Source organism: Scyliorhinus canicula, chromosome 2, assembly GCF_902713615.1.
Source record: "Scyliorhinus canicula chromosome 2, sScyCan1.1, whole genome shotgun sequence".
Classification (NCBI taxonomy): domain Eukaryota; kingdom Metazoa; phylum Chordata; class Chondrichthyes; order Carcharhiniformes; family Scyliorhinidae; genus Scyliorhinus; species Scyliorhinus canicula.
Genome location: NC_052147.1, coordinates 194,574,501 through 194,593,715, shown reverse-complemented (window position 1 = coordinate 194,593,715; position 19,215 = coordinate 194,574,501). Strand labels below are relative to the sequence as shown.

Sequence of the window (19,215 nt, the reverse complement as noted above, 5' to 3'; positions counted from 1 at the left end):
CCCAACTGCCGGAACACACACCCCCCCCCCCCAACTGCCGGAACACACCCCCCCCCCCCAACTGCCGGAAACACACACACACACACACACACACACACACACACCCCCCCCCCCCCCCCCCCCCCCCCCCCCCAACTGCCAGGTCTGTCTCTCTCTCTCCTCCTTATCCTCCAAAAGACGCCGGGTCTCACCACTTCCGCAGCTGGAGAAACTGACGCGTATCGCGTCAGTCAGCTGCTAGCCCCTCCGGGAACGGAGAATAGCGGCCTTAAAGAAGGCCCCGGCGCCGGAGTGATTAACACCGATTTTTTTTCGCAGGCAACCCGCGTTACGAAGGGCTACGGAGAATCCCGCCCAGAGAATCGTGAAGGCCCAGAGAATACTGGGTCAGGCCCGATAATTATATGCCAATGGCGTTTTCTGAACGCCGAGTAGAATGCATTGATGTCGCTGTCGAGGCACCGGAGAATTGTGATTTGGTGTGAAACTGGTGTCACTCAGGCAGCACAGTAGCATTGTGGATAGCACAATGGCTTCACAGCTCCAGGGTCCCAGGTTCGATTCCAGCTTGGGTCACTGTCTGTGCGGAGTCTGCACATCCTCCCCGTGTGTGCGTGGGTTTCCTCCAGGTGCTCCGGTTTCCTCCCTCAGTCCAAAGATGTGCAGGTTAGGTGGATTGGCCATGATAAATTGCCCTTAGTGCCCAAAATTGCCCTTAGTGTTGGGTGGGGTTACTGGGTTATTGGGATAGGGTGGAGGTGTTGAACTTGGGTAGGGTGCTCTTTCCAAGAGCCGGTGCAGACTTGATGGGCCGAATGGCCTCCTTCTGCACTGTAAATTCTATGATCTTCTATGATCTATGGTGCCTGCCACAATTTTCGCGTCAGAACTGATTCTCCACCCAATTGCGTTTCCCGTTTCCGGCCTCGGCCGATGGAGAATCCTGCCTAGGATGTTTGAATCATTTTGGAAATTGTACCATAGACTACCTGTAGATTTACAGCATTATGGAAAAAATAACTAAAAATCATAACTAAAACATTTTGGACATGTCCTAGAGCAATCATATCTGACCTGGTTTTGCTGCTTCACTTATCCGGAAAGCCAACCATCAGCATCTTGTCAAGTGACACACAATGACATAGCCAGTCATATTATTGCAGCCAAATCCCCTGCTTATACCTGAAATAAAGCAAGCTAATGACAGTATGGCATTTACATTGAAAAGCGGAGGACAACTTCCATGAGCCTTTAACTGTCGGTCCTCTTTGAGCTCATGTGATAATGTCTAGTACTCTATGGTTAGCAGACTAATTCACCATTCAGACTCCTGATATCTATCTTAGATTACATTTTTAGTGAGAGAGTGTCATTCAATAAAGTTATGAAGGTAAGCTTAACTATTCTGCAATGGAATCTTTGCAAGCAGTAATATGCAGAGCAGGAAAATGTAACGAAACCTTACTAAATCCAATGTCAGTGGAGGTCACACTCTCATATCTTAAAAATTCTTAAACTGTCAGCACATCAGTTACATCCTCTTGTTTAAAATAGCATTAAAACATGCATAGCCATGTACGCAAAGATGTTACAGTAACAGTCATTTACAAGTCAAATTAAATGAACATTTAGTGCTTCATAAATTCTCACGTTTGTCTTTCCAGCATCTACTCAAGACAAACCAGATGCAAGGGTTCAATCCTATCAGTGACTGTGAATAGCTGACCTGAATTACTATTTCTCATGTCCAAGACATACAGCAAGTCTGTTTCTTTTTGAATTGACTATGGTGGACATCAAATTGAGCCCAAAGCAGTTTATAGGACAGGTATTTGAACAACGATCAAATGCTGACTTAAATATTGTCCGATTGAGATTGTCACATGTCAAGGTCATATCAAACCTGGCATCTTCTGGACACAATACTCCAGCAAACATCTTTACCTCCAGTCCACCGAGAGAACTATAAATCTGCTACATAGTAATCCAAAATCAATGCTGCCTGCTGTATTTTCTTTATGAATGACTTATATTCCTCAAATTAAAAGTGCTCCAAAACACAATTTTATTGACATGGAAAACTTTTCAGAACAAGGCCGAGTGATATATGACATAACCAGTGAAACTATGTTGATTTAGTCAGCACAACTTAAAATAGTTAAGCATCTGACATGTACAATCATACACGGTGGCACTTCAGTTATACTGCTGGTGATTTGGAATAAAATTAGAACTGAATTGTAAATGAGCCAGATGTAATTGGAACAAATTACTCCAGTTCCTCTCTGATGAACTACTCATGCATGCATCACTATAATTAGAACTGCATGCAAAATGTAATGGAATATAACACATTCATCGATAAGTCACAATGTGTAGTTTTCAGTACTGTACACGTGACGAGATGGGATGAGAAACTTCACCATCTACCAGTTGTAAATGTTCAACACAAAAGGGATGGGATGGGTGTGGGCCCTAATTTGATGTAATTTCAAAACAATGCCCTGGAAAGCCTTAATGTGATTGCTATGAGAAAATGAAACATTTACTGTTGCAAAATAATTAACATTGTAGGGATGAAGCACAGACAACTTGAATCAGAAACAGAAAGTGCCAGAACATTCTGGTCAGATGGTAAGGATAGCAGCAAGTAAATGATATGGATGTACAGAACCTGGTCAAGACTGGAAGTCAATGCCAATGAGCAGGAACAGAACAAAAGATTTGTTCGGAATCTGGCCAACGAGGCATGTAAGTGATGTCAATATTAAATAAAAACATGACATATGTTGAATTCCTCAATATATCCACGATTTAATGCCCAAAAAACAAAGTCCCGTTTTGGGCGGATATAACGGGGTGTTTCTCGGCACCTCTCGTGCTGAGCACGACCCCGCTATCAAATGAGACTGGTTTCTTCATGGCCTCAGTCAGGGACTGCTCATCAATGCAAGAAGAGATTGGGGCACCAATTCTAATTGCTGCTCCGATCTCTCGACTCTCCTTGGGTCCCCACTGCAGCCGGACCACCCCTCATGCCCTAACTTACCTCTTAGGGGTTTGTCAAATCCCCCCTTACCCCACCTCTTAAAGGCAGGGCATCCCCGGGCCCAATCCTTGGCATGGGCAATCTGGCACCTGAGCACCTTAGCACTGCCAGCCTGGCATTCTGGATGTGCCCCTACCAGCCTGGAAGTGCCACCCAGGCACCCTGGCAGTGCCGGAATCAAACCCAGGTCCCTGGTGCTGTGAGGCAGCATTGATGTCCACTGTGCCACCTGATGGAACCATCAATTCATCAGACACGTGTTTCCGAAGTGAATCTAGGCTTTAATCGACTTACTTCAGAGCCAGCCTGTTACCTGTTGATGAACTCGAAGTAACCCAGGCTGACTCTGGACACGGATACTTATACAGCTGCACTAGGGGGAGGAGTCGTGGGCGGAACCAAAGGTGGAGCCCAGGACAAGTTCCTCAGTGCTCCCAGCGCTACTCCCCCTAGTGGTAGGATGGTGCTCCTGTGCTTACAATAACTGTGAATTATTATATACATTCATATATTACATTCACCACACCACCAAGCCACCCAATAAGTGTAACATCCTCTTATATGTCCCACGTCTCCAACACATTCAGCATACCAAAAGTCTTTGTTTGTTGTTCATATCTCAGAGGCATTACAGAAATGACAAAGTGTACCACCTTTTTATATTCTTTCACAGGATATGGGCGTTGCTGGCAATGCCAGTACTTGTTGCTCCCCCTTGACAGCCCTTGAAATGAACGGCTTGTTCAGCCATTTCAGAGGGCATTTAAGAGTCAACCATATTGCTGTGGATCTGCATCCAAACTAGGTAAGGATGGCAGGTTTCAGTGCCTTAAGAGCATTAGTGAACCAATTGGGTTTTTATGACAACTGACAATGGTTTCATGATCATTAAACTTTTAATACCAGATTTTTATTGAATTCAAATCTCACCATCTGCCGTGGTCACAAGAGTTAATCACATCATTCTTTTCCTAAGATTTGGGTTCAAATCTATTGCAACTATTTAACTAATACCTTCATTTCAAAGGTTTATAGCACAAAAGGGTTAATGCTTGCTGTGATACTTGCCATGCTGCAATACTATAGTTTCTTAACCTCTTGATGACATCTTGGCATCGGTCGATTGGGACTGGCCCCACCACCCCCCCACCTACATTCCACCCATCCCCACAAAAAAACACCCATCCTCCCATATCCTTTCAGCCATAGCTCCCAATTCTCCCCACCCCCAAGATAAACAAAGCATGCAGCTCACAATGCCTCCTTTGTGTCCCCTCAGGGGATGTTGGCCTACAACAGACGGGAGAGGGCCCAGACGGGTGGCGGGGTGCCGGACAACAGAATTTTCCTATGAGGAACTTTCAATGCTGCCCGGATCTCTCGACTCCCCTTGGGATCCACACCGCTCCATCTGGACCTCCCCCTAACACTCCCTTGGAGGTCGCGGAGGTGGCGAGGACAGACTGGTTACTGACATAGAGGTTGGCGTATGGCGCAGAGGTGAAGATCCACTGGCTGCCACACAAATGACCTGTGACACGTGAGTTGTTAATGCCAGACAGAAAAACCTTTCATTCCCACTGACCATGTGCCCATTATCCCTCAGGATCTCAATCTAACCATGCCGGCACATCCGCTGTGATTTCCCCCCTCACCCTTACCTCCCATGAGAACACCCCAGAGGGGAGTTCTGGGAGGACAACTGTATACGTGGCACAGCTGTCAATCCCGCCCTCCACCTGCGGAGACACACACTTTGGTGGATGAGTGTAGTGCTCAGGCTACTGGGGCACATTCTGGTGAGCACCACACAGTTGCTGATGCACATCAGGTGGAGCTAGGAACAGACAGGCGAGACAACAGTCAGGGATATGCTGGATCGCAGGACCCAACTGGGTCCCAGACAGATGCTGAGTCTCTGGACCAGATTTACCGGAGCTGATGCAGTGAAGGAGTGCGGCTGTGATTATCAACGGGGTATGTAAGCAACATTCCAGAAGGTCAATAGCCAATTGGAGGTGTCCCAGAGGTTACAGGCGCAGGAGATCAAGCCGGCAATGCGTGGCACCAAAGCCAACATTGCTCGGGTGGTGACCACAATGGACAGCCTGATGCACAACTTCAGCAGCATGAGTGGTGGAAAACAAGGCATGGCTCAGTCGGTGATGGACATGGCTGATCACCTCAACACTATGTCCTACTCGCTGGGGTGACGTGTCCCAGTCCCAGGTGGACATCTCGAAAGCTCTACAGAGCATGTCCCATTTACAGGTGGGCATTGCCAGGGCACTCCAGAATATGTCCCAGTCACTGAGGAGCATCGCCGAAGGCATCGACACTATGCTGCAGAGATCAGGGAGACGCCAGGGCTGGCAGAGCCAGATGACACAAGGGCAGCTGCCCCTCGGTCCCGAAGTGATCCTCAGGGCCCCATGGACACTGACCAGGAGGGATTGTTGGATGCCAACAAGGAGCCACCCGACGGCGTGGCAATGGCGGCTATCAGCTCCCCTGGGTTCCACCTGGAACATGGTGGTGCAGTGAGGCATGTGCAACTCAGTAAGTGGGCCGGGCCCCTCCAGCCCCCAGAGGACGCCCTTCAGGGGCATCAAAGGCCACAGGACGCAGTAAGCAACATGCTGCCTCCACCTCTGACGTGCATCCTGGAGACACACTTAGACGTAGCAGTAGAGGGAAGGTCAAGGATCACTGAAAGGGCACAATGGGGGGGGGGGGGGGAGGGACAAGGGGGCAGCATCACTGGGGGCTAAGGGCAATTGGGGACACATATTATCAGCATTAAAAACATTGCAGCAGAGGCACATGACGATTCTGGCACTTTCTTCCACAATGCAGGAAGACCACCAATCCCCTGCTCCAGCTCCCTCGGCATGGTGGTCCTGACTTTCCCCATCTCCCCATTCCCCCACCCCCCCCCCCCACCCCCTCCACCACCCCACCCAGGCACAGGTGATGGGTGTGAGCAAGCACTCAGTAGACAGGTACGAGTCAGACTATGGCATTGATTGACGAGCACCAGCCCTCAGCTCAGAGTGAGTTATCATCACCCCCGACCATCGTCGGTGACCCATTGACAGCACTGACACAGCCCCATCACCCTTGAGAGGTGTCACCTTGGGTGGGTGGAAACGGGTGGTGAGCAGAGGGGGGGGGGGTGTGAGAGATGACAGACATAGCCACGTCCTATGTGAACCGGCCAAGGATGAAGGCCTTCCTGGCCTGCCGGACCCTCGCGACATCCTTCTGTCCTCCATCCGGTCCTGCAGGGCTCGTCCTCCCACTCCTCCTGGTCGGGTGCCTCCTTCCTTGTCCTCCTCCTCGCAGACAGCCACATGTTCCTCCTTCCAGCACGTCGCCTCGCTGTTGCCCAGGTTGTGGAGGACACAGCAGACCACCACAAAGCAGGCGACCATCTCGGAGTGGGGGCGAGGGGTGCACTGCAGAGTACCACCAGAGCGGTTGAGGCATTTTGAGGAGTCCGATGCAGGGCTCAGTGACAGCCCGGGTGGCTGCATTGGCCTTATTGTATCAGTTCTCTGCTTTCACGTCTCTGCATCAGCCACTGGCCTCCCTAATGGATTAATTAGCCAGGGGTCCTCAGCAGGTACCCCTTATCCCCTAAGAAAGCCAACCGGCCATCATGGGGTGGTCTTCGAAGTGACCGGGGAGGTCCGACTGTCTCTGGATGTAGCTGTCGTGCACACTCCCCGGGAAGCGTGCACACATGTACATGGTCTTCGTCTGGTGGTCGCACACAAGTTGGAGGTTCAGGGATTGAAGCCCATTCCTGTTAGTATAGGGCACCCCGATGGCCCAGTGTGTGCAGGGCGACATGCATGCCATCTATTACCATGTGGACCTGGGGCATGCCGTCAATGGTAGAGAATCCTGCTGCCCGGGTATCAGGTTGTGCCTGGTCCATGCCAAAGTTAATATAGTTTCCTGCCTGTGCAACAGGGCATCTGTGACCTCATGGATGCCCTTGAGGGCTGTAGTTTGTGAGATGCCACGCAAACCCGCTTGAGACTGGAATGATCCTGAGGCGTTGAGCTTCAAGGGCTGCAGTGACCTTGATGCCCACCGGGAGCGGGTATCCTCCTCCTCTACGTGGGGCCAAGTCCACAAGGCACACGTCTCCTTGTCGAGGCAGAGCCTCCAGCGGCACGCAAGACGCCTGAATACTGGAGCTGCCCACCCATCACTGGCCTTCCCCCTGGGTCCCTCCCTGGCCTGATGGGTCGACGGGTCCTCAAAGTGTAGGGTGGGGCGCTGCACATGAGCCGATGCCACGAGTCACTGTAGACGCTGCCGGCTTCTCCAGTGTCTGGCCGCCTGGCCTGCAAGCAGCCCCGCAATGGCAATCTCCACGTGTTCCAAGACATCATCTATGTCGTGTAATATCTGTAAGGAATTGGAGAGGGTGAGAGACTGGTGACCAGTGGTTCTTCCACCCCGGGACCCTCCATTCCTGCATTGCTCCCCCACAAAATGCACCTGTACGTAACATTACCTGGACCCGACCCCCTGACTTCCCCCCCTCCCCTCCCCCCCAACCCACCCTGAACAGTGGGGCAGCAACCCAGTTCCCTGGTTCATTGCCCAGGAGCGAGAAAGGTTACTCATCTCCTCGGATCCCCACAGCAGCTTCCGCCAGCTTCACATTTTTAAAAGGGTGCACGAATCTGAACCTGCATGACCACTTGCTGGGGAGGCCGATAGATATGGGGAGCCATTAGATGGGGGGGGGGGGGGGGGGGGGGGGCGTTCCCGTTAAGTGCATGGAGATTGGGCTTAAGTGGTGATTATTGGTTTCTTGCCACGACGGGATCCTGATTTCGGCAATGGGAACGGGACAGGTGGATCGCAAACAGATCGGCGGCCAGCGCCATTCTCGATTTTGGCCTCTCCTGTACAATCTCATCCATACTCATCTTCTGAGCCTTGGGGGGTTTCTCCCCAGTCAAGCCTATACTTAGAATTTATTTCAACACTGGGGAGCTGAACTCGCCGCTGAGACTGACTCCTCAGAGATCAGGCCACCATTTTGAGAGAGTGCCACGATCTCTAAGTGAGCTTGCGGGTGCCCCCACCAGTGGCAATGTAACCCCCGCACATATGGATTTACATCTCCTCCACCCCCCACTCCCTCAAGTGAGGGCACCCTGCTAGAGAGTCGCTGAGGGCCCCTTCCCTTTTCGGGCCTCCCCACACCTCCCCTTTCAGGACTCCCAACCTTTATTAGGCCCCTTCATATCTGCCCTTCACCCCCGACCCTTCATACCCCCCCCCCATCTCCTCTTTTATGGGCATGTCCCCCCTCAGGCCCAGACTCATGGCAGTACCACCCTGGCACCACCACCCAGGCACCCTGGCAGTGCCATGGTGGATGTGCCAAGGTGCCAGGTTGGCAGTGCCAGAGAGCCAGAGGGCCACCCTGCCCTGTTCCCCACCACCCATGGGTCTCCAAAGGCCTGGGAAACACCCCCTCCCTGCCCAGGTGTCCCCCACATTTGTGTGGACCAGTGCTAAATGGCACCTGGTGCAGGCCTCTCTGGAGAGACGGTAGTTCCTGGACCCCAGGACAATACAGCACAAGCAGATTTAAATGAGCGTAGAGTTTACTTAAATCTGCTAATCTGGATCTCGCTGAGTGCAGGTGAGATCCAGATCGAGACATCTCACGATCCCAATAATGGGATGCAGAGGAAGGACTGACCTTCAGATTTCATGAGGTTGCTGGGAAAGACTTTCGAAACAACATGATGTGCTGATGTTGGGACTCATCTGAACGGTGCCTAGGGCTGCCTCCAGAGTTCAGGAAGGAGCAACTCACAATCCTGGGACACCTTGGCAGTGAGTCGAGGGATCATCTACAGTTGGACCTCCTAGATTCCGTGTCCTGGGGGAGGGGATCCATCTTTCAGCCTCAGAATGTTCCTGGACATCTACCTTCATTTTCAGGTAGTTCGCCTTCTTTCTTCAATAGTGGGTCAGTGACGTTGGGTGCAATTTCAATATGGCACGGTGGCCTATCCTCTAGGCAGACCTGCCCTGTCATGGAACACAGCGTAAAACACCCGGGTGCATAATTATGAGGTCAGAGCCTGAAGATTTGACGTGTCTTCCCGCCGGCTGCCACAGTGAGAAACACTCCTCATTCTCGCCCCCTCTACAGGACTTGGGGCTGGATTCTCCACCTCACCACACCACATTTCTGGTTCAGCACGCCAGCGGGATGCTCCGTTATGTCAGCTGGTCAATGCGGTTTCCCATTGTGGGGCAGCCCACGCCATCGGGAAACCCCCGAGCTGCCAGCAAAACGGAGCATCCCGCCGGCGGAGAATCCAGCCCTTGGTCTCAATAGGGGAGAATTCCATCCAATGCAGCAGGCCGAGGACAGAGACATCAGTGTGAGAGCAAGGTGGAGAATTAAATGACAGCCATCGGAATCTCGGGGCCTAAATGTGGACTAAACAGAGGCACATCTTTTGTTTCTTTTCTGGCTCGATCACCATTTCCTTTGGCAAAGTAAGGCTGTGGTGGTATGATTTGCTTAGCTGTCTGCCATTGGTGCAGAACACTGGCTTACCATTGGCCCTGGTCAGTCATGTGCCTCTCGACTGATTGGTTGAGACCAGTCATGTGACGGCTCTCCGATTGGTCGAGAGGCTGAGTTAACCACGCCTCCATACCGAGGTATAAATAGTCAGAACGCCCGGCGGTCGTCCATTTACTGTAGTCAACCGCAGGGCTAACTTCTAGCTTATTAAAGCCTAACTTTTGTACAGCAACTCGTCTTGCGTTTGATTGATAGCTCATCAATTTAATAAGCTCGATTTTTGAAGATGGAGTTCCGGATCAAGCCCGAATGCCTCCGCATCAGCCCGCAAACTCAGAACGCTTCAGAAATTTTTCACCATTGGCTGGCATGTCTCGAAGGATACCTGGAGTCTGCAAACAGCCCCCCCCCACCATGGCACAGAAGCTTCACATCCTCCACTCCAGCGAGGGCACAGCAGCCTACGCGATGATCAAGGAAGAGAAAGATTACGATGCGGCCATGCTTAAGTTGAATGGACAGTTTCTTAAACCAGTCAACAGAGTATTCGTCCGACATCTGCTGGCCACCAGACAACAGCTCCCCGGTGAGTCATTAGACCAATTTTACCAGGCCCTCGCCAGCCTGCGGAGGAACTGCTCCTGCCTCCAGATTTCAGCCACGGAGCACATGGAACTGCTGATCAGAGATGCTTACGTGGCTGGGATGCAGTCCCCCGCTATCCGCCAGCGGATGCTGGAGAAAGATGACCTCAACTTAACTGAGGCACGGACTCTCTCCACCTCCCTGGAGGTCGCCGATTTAAACGCCCGCGCCTATGTCCCCAGCCGCGCTGCACCACCCTGGGCTTCCTGGCACACTTCCCCACCGCCATCCGCCGTTCCCGACCTCCCACAGGCCTGCGCCGTGGGACGCCCCGACAAGTCCGCGGGGCCCCGCTGCTATTTCTGTGGGTTCGCTAAACACCCTCGCCCGCGCTGTCCGGCCCGCTCCGCCCTCTGTAAGAGCTGAGGGAAGAAGGGCCACGTCTCCTCCGTCTGCCAGGCCAAAACGGTCGCTGCTGTACCGCGCAGCGACCGGGGATCCCCCCCTCCGGGCCCTTGCTGGCCCCTCCAGTACACCGCGCTGATCTCTCCCTCCCCGCCCCTGGGCCCCTGCGCCCGACCTGCGTGCCTCTCTCTCTCCTCCAGGCCCTTCCGGACCCTCCAGTACGCCGTGCCGATCTCTCCCCCCCCCCGCCCCCGGGCCCCTGCGCCCGGCCTGTGCGCCTCTCTCTCTCCTCTGGGCCCTTCCGGGCCCCTCCAGTGCACCACGCAACTATCTCCTCGCCGCCCCCGGGCCCCTGCGCCTGGCCTGCGCGCGTCTATACCCCCGCTCCCAGCCGCTCCGGTCAGCTCGCCGGCACCGCTAACTCCGCCCCCTCAACCACGAGGGTCCCGCGGGCGCCGCCATCTTGGGGCGCCGACTCCACGTGCGGGTCCTGGGCGCCGCCATCTTGGGGCGCCAACCCCACGTGCGGATCCTGGGAGCCGCTATCTTGGGGCCCCGACTCCACGTGCGGGTCCTGGGCGCCGCCATCTTGGGATCCTGACTCCACGTACGGATCCTGGGCACCACCTTCCGGGACTGGCACGCAAGGTTCTTCCAGCACCTACTCGGCCGACGACGACTACGGATCTTCTCCACGGCTCGCGGCCATTCAGCTCGACCAGTCACATCCACGCATGCTCACCAAAACGACAACGCTGATCCACCTCAACGGCCACGAGACGGGCTGCCTGCTGGACTCCGGGAGCAGGGAAAGCTTCGTTCACCCTACCACGGTAAGACGCTGCGCGCTCCCTGTCCATCCTGCAAAACACAAAATCGGGTTAGCCTCAGGTTCGCACTCCGTCCGCATCACCGGCTGCTGCATCGCGGACCTCATGGTCCAAGGGAAGGATTTTAAAAATTATAAACTCCTTGTCCTCCCCGACCTTTACGCATCGGCACTCCTAGGACTGGACTTTCAGTGTAACCTGCAGAGCTTGACATTCCAATTCGGCGGCCCAACACCCCCCTCACTGTCTGCAGCCTCGCGTCCCTCAAAGTGGACCCCCCCTCCTTGTTTACTAATCTCACCCCCGATTGCAAATCCGTCGCGACACGGAGCAGACGGTACAGCGCCCAGGACCGGTCCTTCATCAGGTCCGAGGTCCAGAGGTTGCTGACGGAAGGGGTCATCGAGGCCAGCAACAGTCCCTGGCAAGCCCAAGTGCTGGTGGTCCGGACTGGGGAGAAAAACCGGATGGTCATCAACTATAGCCAGACCATCAACCGGTTTACGCAACTGGACGCGTATCCTCTCCCCCGTAATTCCGCCATGGTAAACGATATTGCGAAATACAAAGTCTTCTCCACTGTGGACCTTAAGTCTGCTTACCACCAGCTCCCCCTCCGCGCGAGTGACCGCAAATACACCGCGTTTGAGGCAGATGGGCGCTTCTACCACTTCCTTAGGGTTCCATTTTGTGTATCAAATGGGGTCTCGGTCTTCCAACGGGAGATGGACTGAATGGTTGACAAGTACGGATTACGGGCTACCTTCCCGTATCTTGATGATGTCACCATCTGCGGCCACGATCAGCAGGACCATGACGCCAACCTCCAGAAATTCCTCCAAACCGCAAAACTCCTTAACCTCACATAAGGATAAGTGCGTGTTTAGCACCGACCGTCTAGCCATCCTCGGCTACGTAGTGCGTAAAGGAGTGATAGGCCCCGACCCCGAACGCATACGCCCCCTGATGGAACTCCCTCTCCCCAATACCCTCAAATCCCTTAAACGCTGCCTGGGTTTCTTCGCTTACTATGCCCAATGGGTTCCCAATTACGCTGACAAGGCCCGTCCCCTCATTCAGTCCACGACCTTCCCGCCGTCGACAGAGGCCTGCCAGGCCTTTAGCCACATCAAAGCGGACATCGCAAAGGCCACGATGCGCGCCATCGACGAGTCCCTCCCCTTCCATGTCGAGAGCGACGCATCAGAAGTAGCTCTGGTGGCCACCCTGAACCAAGCGGGCAGACCCGTGGCCTTCTTCTCCAGAACCCTCCAGGCTTCCGAACTCCGCCACCCCTCTGTGGAAAAGGAAGCCCAGGCCATAGTTGAAGCGGTGCGACATTGGAGGCACTATTTGGCCGGCAGGAGGTTTACCCTCCTCACAGACCAACGGTCAGTAGCCTTCATGTTTGATAATGCACAAAGGGGCAAGATTAAGAATGACAAGACCTTACGGTGGCGGATCGAGTTGTCCACGTACAACTATGAGATCTTGTATCATCCTGGGAAGCTCAATGAGCCTCCTGATGCCCTGTCCCGCGGTACCTGCGCCAGCGCGCAGATAGACCGCCTCCGCTCCCTCCACGCGGTCCTCTGCCATCCAGGGGTGACCCGTCTCTACCATTTCATTAAGGCCCGCAACCTGCTTTTCCCCATCGAGGAAGTCAGGACAGTAACCCGTGACTGCCACATCTGCGCAGAGTGCAAACTGCACTTCTACCGCCCCGAGCGCGCACACCTGATCAAAGCATCCAGCCCCTTCGAACGTCTCAGCATTGACTTCAAGGGGCCCCTTCCCTCTAACAACTGCAACATTTACTTCCTGGCGGTAATCGACGAATACTCCCGCTTCCCCTTCGCCATTCCCTGCCCCGGCATGACCACATCGACCGTCATTAAGGCCGTCCTCTCCACCTTCTCCCTGTTCGGCTACCCCGCGTACATACACAGCGATCGGGGGTCCTCATTTATGAGCGATGAGCTGCGTCAATTCCTGCTCAACAGGGGCATTGCCTCTAGCAGGACGACCAGCTATAACTCCCGGGGTAACGGATAGGTCAAGCGGGAGAATGGTACCATCTGGAAGACCATACTACTGGCCCTCCGGTCCAGATATCTCCCTATTTCCCGATGGCAAGAGGTTATCCCCGATGCCCTACATTCTATCCGCTCCCTCCTCTGTCCCGCAACAAATCAGACACCTCATGAACGTCTTCTTGTCTTCCCCAGGAAGTCATCCTCCGAATCCCCTCTCCCGACGTGGCTGGCCGCCCCTGGGCCCATCTTGCTCCGGAAGCATGTGCGGGTGCACAAGTCTGACCCGTTGGTGGAACAAGTCCAGTTACTCCACGCTAACCCGCAGTATGCGTATGTGGAGTGCCCCGACGGTCGACAGGACACGGTCTCCCTCCGGGAAACCCCCCTTCACCACAGACCCACCCCTGTTTTTTTCCCCCCAGCGCCCCACCCAGGCCACCCCTTCCCCATCCATGGCGTCTCCACAGCCAGCTCGGGTGACGGAGACTGTTCAAGGACCATCGCTCCCGGGCTCCAGGACGTCAGCGGAACCACCACCATCGGCTGAACCGACGTCACCTACTCCACTGCGGCGGTCTGCCAGAACGTCACGGGCCACGAAAAGACTGATCGAATCGATTTAAATTACAACAGCTCCATGGACTTTGTTGGGACTTTGTGTACTATTGTTAATTGGCTGGGCCAGTGGGAAGCCAAAACAATGTAATAAAAGAAAAGAAGAGAAAAATATTTTCTCTCTCTCCCTTCCCCGGCTGCTACTCATACCACCAGTTCTCTTCCCCCCCCCTCCGCCCCCGGCTCTCGTTGATACCCCCATCCTCCGGCTTCTTTCTCCGCAAGGGGTGAATGTGGTGGCATGATTTGCATAGCTGTCTGCCATTGGTGCAGAACACCGGCTTACCATTGGCCCTGGTCGGTCATGTGCCTCTTGACCGATTGATTGAGACCAGTCATGTGACGGCTCTCCGATTGGTCGAGAGGTTGAGTTAACCACGCCTCCATACCGAGGTATAAATAGTCAGAACACCCGGCGGTCGTCCATTTACTGTAGTTGACCGCAGGACTAACTTCTAGCTTATTAAAGCCTAACTTTTGTACAGCAACTCGTCTCGTGTTCGTTTGATGGCTCATCAAAGGCCAACACTTCTTTTTTTTATAACTTTGGAGTGGCCAATCAATTTTTTCTTTTCCAATTAAGGGGCAATTTTAGTGTGACCAATCCACCTGACCGGCGGGGTTGTGTGACCAATGTGGGGGTGAAACCCACGCAGACATGGGGAGAGTGTGCAAACTCCACACGGTCAGTGATCCAGGGCCGGGATTCGAACCCGGGTCCTCAGTGCCGCAGTCCCAGTGCTAACCACTGCGCCACATGCGCCCTAAGGCCAACTCTTCTGTCACCCAACCTCTCCTATCTTACACCCTATCTCAGACCTTTCCTCTGTCCTTGAACCTTCCACCCATGGTCAAAACGTATTGCGTCTCTAACGTTCCCAGGTCTGATGAAAGATCAGTGGCCTGAAATATTAACTGTTTCCCTCTCCACAAATGCTGCCAGACCTGCTGAGTATTTTCAGCATTTTGTGTTTTATTTCAGATTTCCAGCACCAGCATTCTTCTGCTTTATGATCAATTTGATGATTGATTTTAACAAAGGGAAATGCTTTCATGAAAATGGAGGGATGGGGGAGCAGGAACTGAGCATTGTGCAATAACACACAAAGCAATTTTCTTCAAAATGTTTGAAGTCTTGTTTTGTGCTTTGTGGGCATGTCACTTAAACGTTTGGACATTATTTCCAGCTTTTAGTCATGATAAAGACCAATTTGTTCAAGTGAAGGTTAAATATGAAACACTGTCCATCCGAACATGTCTGAAGGTCATAATTATCTGGGAAATGGAAATGCTTTATTATTTTTCTCTATTTTACATCTGGAGGTTCAAGAATAATTATTATAAAAACACTTTTTCCACCCTCATAAAAAATAAATGACTTATATGAACTTGTCAGGGGCAGTACTTTCCTCCTATTCTTTTTCATATTCTCAATCAGATACATCTAATTTTTCAGACTTTGACGCATACAAGTCTACTTATAGAATTATGAATATTAAACAACTTGACTGTAGGAAATGAGCATTTCTCAGGACCTAATGATTTCCCTCAAATTAAAAAAAGGGAATTTAGCAGAACAGGCTATTTTTCTCTGGATCATCCTGCATTCCATCATGTTCACTTTGGTCTCCACACTTCCAATCCAACCAGTGACTTATATAGCGACCCCACTTTAACTTCTTGTCAGAGATAACCAGAATTCCAAACACTGGGAAAGATGGCACTGAGAATGCTGGGTCAGATTCAACTCACTGAATGCTTTTCACTGTAATTATACAGTCAAGCAGTGATACTGAATAGGATTAATCTAGAGTACCATCAAGGTTCTGAGTATGGTGCACAAGACATTTTGTTGACTGTTGCTGATTTCCATCCGCGTAGTTTTTTTGTCCCTACTGACTCAGTGATCCACTCATAAAGCATGTGTACATGAAATGAGTGCGGGCTGACTGCACACACAAGATCGACTGCGAGAGCCATGTGCTGCCTCTGCATTCCATCAAGCATGAATATATATTTTAGGCAGCACGGTGGTGCTGTAGTTAGCACTGCTGCCTCACGGCATCGAGGTCCCAGGTTCTATCACGGCTCTGGGTCACTGTCACTGTCCGTGTGGGGTTTCGCCCCCACAATCCAAAGATGTGCAGGTAGGTGGATTGGCCACACTAAAATTGCCCCTTAATTGGAAAAAATGATTAGGGTACTCTAAGTTTTTTTTAAATACATATATATTTTGTTTTTACCACTTGAAGTTGATGACAGTTCTATTCATTTATAAATGATTAAGCATTTTCTACAATTTACGAAATATTTGGCGTGTTACTTTATTCCAGATTCCAACATTTTAAGATGGTTATTTATAAAAGTGTCGGATTGAATTAATCAGCAAAAAATGTATTCAAAATTCATGCTATTTTCTAAACAGCAAGTTATAGTAACTTTGCATTGACAGTCAGCAACACTAAATGAGTGTGGTATATTTTGTGAACTTATTGAAGCACCAGTGATTGTTATCTTTAGTCACAACCTAGAGTTTCCACAAAGCTGTACCACAAGTAGGAGGAGGAAAAACTGGTGGCATGTCTTTAAAAAATGCTTCAAGCATTTTTTTTTACCCACATCCAAACAGATTTTGTCCTGGGTTGTACTGAGACCAGAAGTTTATACTATTTGGAAATTCACAGTGTAATTTCAGAAGTGTATCGTTGGCCTTTGTTCCATCCGAAATTATGTTGAGATTATTGTGCTTCAACCAAAAGATTTGGGGCGCGTCTCTCATCTAAGTTCACAGCTCAGTTAAAAAAAAAAATCAACTAGAAGTGAAGTGGAACTAAGTGGTTTTCTTTTAGATCCTCACATATTCCTTAGACCCTGATAGGAGTTATGTACAGGCCCCTAGCAGTAGTCAGGATGGGGGGCAGAAAATAAATCAGGAGATAGAAAAGGCATGTAAAAAAGGCAATATTACAATAATCATGGGGGACTTCAATATGCAGGTGGACTGGGAAAATCTGGTTGGTAGTGGATCCCAAGAAAAGGAATTTGTGGAATGTCTAATAGATGGATTTTTGGGCAGCTTGTGAAAAAGCCTACTCGGGAACAGGCAATTCTGGATTTGGTGATGTGTAATGAGACAGACTTGATAAGGGAACCTAAGATGAAGGAACCCAAAGGGAGCAGTGACCCAATATGACAGAATTTACCCCGCAGATTGAGAGGGAGAAGCTGCAATCAGATGTAACGGTATTACAATTTAATATGGGTAACTGCAAAGAGATGTGTGGGGAGCTGGCCAAAGTTGATCGGAAAGGGAGTCTTGCAGCGAAGATAGTGGAACAGCAACGGCAGGAGTTTTTGGGGGTTATTCAGGAGGCACAACAGAAATTCAGCCCAAAGAGGAGGAAACATGCTAAGGGGAGGATGAGGCATCCATAGCTGTTTAGGGAAATCAAGAACAGCATAAAAGCAAAAGAAAAAGCATTCAAAGTGGTGAGGGTTAATGGGAAGCTAGAGGATTGGGAAGCCTTTAAAAGCGAGCAGAGGACAACTAAAAAAGCAATAAGGGGGGAGAAGATGAAATATGAGTGCAAGTTAGCTAGTAATATAAAAGAAGATTGGAGGAGCTTTTTTCATATAAAAGGTAAGAGAGAGGCAAAAATAGACATTGGACCACTGGAAAATGAGACGGGAGAAGTAATAACAGGAAACAAAGAAATGGCAGAGGAAGTGAATAGTTTCTTTGCATTAGTCTTCATGGTAGAGGACCTGTGGGATGTCAGAGCTCCAGAAGAATCAGGGGGCACAGGTGAGTGTAGTGGCCATCACTAAGGACAAGGTTCTGGGGAAACTGAAAGGTCTAAAGGTGGATAAATCACCTGGACCGGATGGACTACACCCCAGGATCTAAACGAAATAGCTGAGGAGATTGTCGAGGCATTGGTGGTGATCTTTCAGGAATCACAGGAGGCAGGGATGGTCCCAGAGGACTGGAAAGTGGCTAATGTAACACAACTGTTTAAGAAAGGAGGGAGGCAGAAGACGGGAAATTATAGGCCAGTTGGCGTGACTTTGGTAATTGGTAAGATTTTAGAGTCCATTATTAAAGATGAGATCATGGAGTACTTGGAAGTGCATGATAAAATAGGACTGAGTCAGCATGGCTTCATCAAGGGTAGGTCATTACTGACAAATCTATTAAGTTCTTTGAGGAGGTAACAAGGAAGTTAGGTAAAGGAGAACCAGTGGACATGATTTATTTAGATTTCCAAAAGGCTTTTGACAAGGTGCCGCATAAGAGACTTGTTAAATAAGTTGAGAACCCATAGTGTTAAACGTATGATCCTGGCATGGATAGAGGATTGGCTGATTGGCAGAAGGCTGAGAGTGGGGATGAAGGGGTCTTTTTCAGATGGTAGCCAGTGACTAGTGATGTACCTCAGGGGTCGATGCTAGGACCAGAACTTTTCACAATATACATTTGCGATTGGAAGAAGGAACTGAAGGCACTATTGCTAAATTTGCAGATGATATAAAGACAGACAGAGGGACAGGTAGTATTGATGAAGCAGCTGCCGAAGGACTTGGACAGGCAAGGAGAGTGGGCAAAAAAGTGGTAGATGGAATACAATGTGGAAAAGTGTGAGGTTATGCACATTGGAAGGAGGAATGGAGGCATAGACTATTTGGAGGCATAGACTATTTTCTAAATGGGGAAATTCTTAGGAAACTAGAAGCACAAAGGGACTTGGGAGTCCTTGTTCAAGATTCTCTTAAGTTTAACGTGCAGCTTCAGTCGGCAGTTATGAAGGAAAATGCAATGTTAGTATTCATATCGAGAGGGCTAGAATACAAGAGCGGGGATGTACATCTGTGGCTGTATAAGGCTTTGGTCAAACTCCATTTGGAGTATTGTGAGCAGTTTTGGGCCCCATATCTAAGGAAGGATGTGCTGGCCTTGGAAAGGACCCCGAGGAGGTTCACAAGAATGACCCCTGGAATGAAGAGCTTGTCATATGAGGAACAGTTGAGGATTCTGGGTCTGTACTCGTTGGAGTTTAGAAGGATGAGGGGGGATCTTATTGAAACTAACAGAATACTGAGAGGCCTGGATAGAGT

The 19,215-nt window shown here is 50.9% G+C and overlaps 1 protein-coding gene across 7 annotated transcripts in view; it reads right to left on the bottom strand.

Annotated features, from left to right (window-relative positions):
- znf385b (zinc finger protein 385B) overlaps positions 1–19,215 on the bottom strand; it is a 743,282-nt gene that overhangs the window by 631,720 nt on the left and 92,347 nt on the right. Inside the window, exon 3 of one of the 7 annotated variants that reach the window (XM_038789272.1) lies at positions 1,075–1,182. The exons of the other annotated variants lie outside the window; for them this stretch is intronic. The gene's annotated coding sequence lies outside the window, so the exon portion shown is untranslated. The remainder of the gene's footprint in view (positions 1–1,074; positions 1,183–19,215) is intronic. 7 annotated transcript variants of the gene reach the window in all.